Here is a 5,283-nt window from a genome sequence, read left to right as displayed (position 1 = left end):
CCGGCAATTTCTCTATTTTATTTGTATAAATGTTAAAATTATATCAGGAGACACCGTCAGTTATACCCACATACATTTTATAACAGTTTAGTTTAGTTTTCTTTCAATTTGTACCTTACGTTTAGCATCATTGCAGTCCATGCACCTTTCCTTCCCTGTCATGTCTGTGAGGTTAGTTGTCCCGCGACGGTCGTTAGCATTACTAGATCTCATCAGATAACGTTGTAATAATTTGGGACATGTAGTCATTTGAATCGTTATGGAACTCAGACCACACGTAGCAGGTTACCTGGAGCTGGTGCTCGGTTCAACTACTGACCGGTGAATTACAGTTCCATGATAGTGAGGATCAGGGTAGATTTATAGGACTACTGTTTAACCCTATTACAGTTCCATGATTAGTGAGGATCAGGGTAGATTTACAGGACTACTGTTTACCCCTATATAAGTTCATGATTAGTGAGGATCAGGGTAGATTATAAGACTACTGTTTAACCCCTATTACAGCTCCATGATAATGAGGTCAGGGTAGATTTACAGGACTACTGTTTACCCTATTACAGTTCATGATTAGTGAGGATCAGGGTAGATTTATAGGACTACTGTTTAACCCTATTACAGTCACATGATTAGTGAGGATCGAGGTAGATTATAGGACTACTGTTTTAACCCTATTACAGCCATGATTAGTGAGGATCAGGGTAGATTTTATAGGACTACTGTTTAACCCTATTACAGTTCCATGATTAGTGAGGATCAGGGTAGATTTATAGACTACTGTTAACCCTATTACAGTTCCATATTAGTGAGGATCAGGGTAGATTTATGGACTACTGTTTAACCCTATTACAGTTCCATGATTAGTGAGGATCAGGGTAGATTTACAGGACTACTGTTTAACCCCTATTACGTTCCCTGATTAGTGAGGATCAGGGTAGATTTATAGGATACTGTTAACCCCTATTACAGTTCATGATTAGTGAGGATCAGGGTATAGTGATTAAGGGATTACTGTTTAACCCCTTTACAGTTCATGATTAGTGAGGATCAGGGTAGATTTACGGACTGTTTAACCCCTATACAGTTCATGATTAGTGAGGATCAGGGTAGATTTAAGGATACTGTTTAACCCCTATTACAGTTCATGATTAGTGAGGATCGGTAATTTAGGATACTTTAACAACAGTCATGATTATGCATCAGAATTTATTGACTATGTTTAGGACCCATACCATCCATGTTTGAGGTAGGTAATTTACAGGAATTACTGAGAAGATGCATAGTTAAGTGATAATGCCGAGAAGCCGGTGTTTGAGGATATATTGACACGGTGTTATTAGGCCTGAGAAGCCGGTGTTTTTTAAGGGTGCTACCCGACAGCTGGTCGTTCGTTTATCGGTTCGGCGCCAGAGACGTGACCCAGTCGTTTAGTCTTTTTGTTCTGTCATTCTATGGACGTGACCCAGTCGTTCAGTCGTTTATGTTCTGTATTGATGACCGCCAGTCGTTCCATCTTTCTTGTTCTGATACTATGGACGTGACCCAGTCTTCACGTCTATCTCTTGCTTCGTATCTAATGGACGCGACCCATCGTTCAGTCTTTTGTTTCTGTATCTGCTAATGGACTTGACCCAGTCGTTGTTCTGTATTAATGGACGCACACACGTTTCAGAAGCTCTTTTGTCTGTATCTATTGTATCGACCCAGTCGCTCAGTCTTTTTGATCTCTGTAATCTATGGCTCGAACCCAGTCTTCAGTGCTCTTTTGGTTCTAGTATCTATGGAACTCGACCCAGCCGTCGCTCAGTCTTTTTGTTCGTATTCTATGGACTCGAACCCAGATCGCCAGTCTTTTGTTCTGTATCAATGGACAGTCGTTGTTATAAATGATCCATTGCCCATACTGGCTGGCAACTCTTATTCCTTGCTGCTACTAACCCACCAACTACGGCTAATTACAAGACAGTCACGTCAAACAAACAGCGGCAAGCCAGAATAACAACAAAGTAGCTGCATTTGCATTTGTTGAAGCGTTTCTAGTGACATTGATTTGGATACATCATTACAATGAGCTAGTAGGCGTCAGACACGTGTGTTCAGAGGCTAGCCAACAACACAGCCAACACCAGTCAACCAAACACAGCCACAACAACAGCCAACAACACAGCCAACAACACAAGCCAACAACACAGCCAACAACACAGCCAACAACACAGTCAACACCACACCAACAACACAGCCAACAACACAGCCAACAACACAGCCACACACAGCCAACAACACAGTCAACAACACAGCCAACAACACAGCCAAACAACACAGCCAACAACACAGTCAACAACACACCAAAACACAGCCAACAACACAGCCAACACACAGCAACAGACACTCAACAACACAGCAAAACACACAACAAACAGCCACACAGACCCAGCCAACAACACAGCCAACAACACAGTCAAACAACACAGCCAAACAAACACAGTCAACAACACAGTCAACAACAACACCAACAACAACAGCCAACAACACAGCCAAAACACAGCCAACAAGACAGTCACAAGACAGTCAACACACAGCCACAACACAGCACAATCAAGCCCAACAACAACACAGTCAACAACACAGTCAACAACACAGCCAACAACACAGTCAACACACCAGCCAACACACACAGCCCACAAACACAGCACACAAAACACAGCCAACAACACAGCCAACAACACAGCCAACAACACAGTCAACAACACAGCCAACAACACAGCACAAAACACAACAACACCACCAACAACACACAGCCCAACGAACACAGCCACCAAACAGCCAACAACACAGCCAACACACACCAGCCAACAACACAGCCAACAACACAGCCAAAAACACAGCCAACAACACAGCCAACAACACAGCAACAAACCAAGCCAAACAACACAGCCAACCAACACGCCACACAAACACAGCCAAACAACACAGCAACAACACGTCAACAACACAGCAACAACACACAACAACACAGCACAACACAGCAACACACAGCCAACAACACAGCCAACAACACAGCCCAACAACACAAGCCAACAACACAGTCACTTCAAACAGAAGCAAAGACTGAGAAACCAGCTGCACTTTGTTTTCATTTGACCTTTTTTCAATTGACATTTCTTGTATAATAAAAATGAATTGCCGATTCATGATTTCGACTGGCTGAGAACGCTGTCTGTCTTCTGTTCGTCTGTCTGCTGTCTGTCTGTCATGTCTGTCATGTCTGTCTGTCTGTCTTGTCTGCTGTCTGCCTGTCTGCCTGTACTCTGTCTCGAACTCCCACACGTTCTTACTATGGGACAGATGGAGATCCAATCTGAATATTGAAACATGTTGCAATGTCAGAGACAAAGTTTTATACAATGTCATGTTGAAAACTAAATTTGAGTCTAAAAGAAATTATGAGATAATGTCTAGATGCTTTTTATAGTGGAGATCAAGATTGATTGTACTACTTAGTGATTCCTGATGTGGGAGTTCCCCCCCAGCTGGACGCTCCAAAGGACGACTAGTATGATTGGTCATGGAGCGCCCAGGAAGGAGTGTGTGATTAGTCAGGGGGGCCCAGGAAGTGGTCCGTATTGGCCAGGGGAAATCCCCAGCTTGACACGTCCCAGGAAGTAGTATGATTTGGTCAGGAAGTCCCGAGGAAGGAGGTGTGATTGGCGCAGGAGAAGTTGTTGTCCGATGGTCATGTCAGGGAATCCCCCAGCCTGACGCTCCCCAGGAACATAGTATGATTGGTCACTGCTGATCAGCGTGTCATCATAGACCATCCTGATGGAATCCTTTGTCCCGCCCTGCGCAGGCTGACCCCCGCCGTGTAGCACGTGTTGAAACTTCCTCTGTCCTCGTCCAATGCTGCAGGTACAACGCAGAGAAGGGGGTGGAGTCTACATCACCTCGTAGCTGCGATGTCCGTGAAGTTGAGATAGTACACCTGGGGAACAGAGGAGGAGAAGGAGAGAGAGAAGATGAATACAACTGGCAGAGGTAAGGAGGTAGAGGAGGTGTAGAGGAGAGAGGGTCAGGTAGAGGAGGAAGAGGAGAGAGGGTCAGTAGAGGAGGAAGAGAGAGAGGGTAGTAGAGAGGGAAGAGGAGAAAGGGGTAGAGGAGGTAGAGGAGAGAAGGGTCAAGAGAGGAGGAAGAGAGAGAGGTCAGTAGAGGAGGAAGAGGAGAGAGGGTCAGGGTAAGTAGCGATAGTACACCTGGGAACAGAGGGTAAGGGGTAGAGGAGGTAGAGGAGGAGAGGGTCAGGTAGAGGAGGAAGAGGAGAGAGGGTCAGGGTAAGTAGCAATAGTACACCAAGTATCATCATCACACACTACATACACAAAACATTAAGAACATGTTCCTAATATTGAGTTGCACTCCCTTTTGCCCTCAGAACAGCCTCAATTCGTCAGGACATGGACTCTACAAGGTATCGAAAGCCTTCCACAGGGATGCTGGCCCATGTTGACTCCACTGCTTCCCACAGTTGTGTCAAGTTGGCTGGATGTCCTTTGGGTGGTGGACCATTCTTRAAACACAAGGAAAACTGTTGAGAGTGAAAAACCCAGCAGCGCTGCAGTTCTTAACACTCAAACCGGTGCRTCTGGCACCTACTACCRRACCYTGTTMAAAAGGCACTTCAATCTATTGTCCTGCCCATTTACCCTCTGAATGGCACACATACACAATCCATGTCTCAAGGTTTAAACATCCTTCTTTACCCCGTCTCCTCCCCTTCATCTACACTGATTGGAGTGGATTTAACAGGTGACATCAATAAGGGATCATAGCTTTCACCTGGATTCACCTGGTCAGTCTGTCATGGACAGAGCAGGTGTCTTAATATTTTGTAAACTCAGTGTACGCACCCCACACACACATAACACACACACACGTACTCACACGTACACACACACACACATACACACACACACGCACACACACATCAGTATTCAGACCCTTTGCTATGAGACTCGAAATTGAGCTCAGGTGCATCCTGTTTCCATTGATCATCCTTGAGATGTTTCTACAACTTGATTGGAGTCCACCTGGGGTAAATTCAATTGATTGGACATGATTTGGAAAGGCACACGCCTGTCTATATAAGGTCCCACAGTTGACAGTGCACGTCAGAGCAACAACCAAGCCATGAGGTCGAAGTAATTGTCCGTAGAGCTCTGAGACAGGATTGTGTCGAGGCACAGATCTGGGGAAGGGTACAAAAACATTTCTGCAGCATTGAAGGTC

The 5,283-nt window shown here is 45.0% G+C and overlaps 1 pseudogene; it reads right to left on the bottom strand.

Moving 5' to 3' along the window:
- Positions 1–3,733: 3,733 nt before the first annotated feature.
- LOC112074982 (ectodysplasin-A-like) overlaps positions 3,734–5,283 on the bottom strand; it is an 8,348-nt pseudogene continuing 6,798 nt past the window's right edge.

This window comes from Salvelinus sp. IW2-2015, unplaced genomic scaffold (genome assembly GCF_002910315.2).
Source record: "Salvelinus sp. IW2-2015 unplaced genomic scaffold, ASM291031v2 Un_scaffold2915, whole genome shotgun sequence".
Lineage (NCBI taxonomy): Eukaryota > Metazoa > Chordata > Actinopteri > Salmoniformes > Salmonidae > Salvelinus > Salvelinus sp. IW2-2015.
Note: the sequence above shows the minus strand (reverse complement) of the source record. Positions and strands in the feature narration are given on the sequence as shown.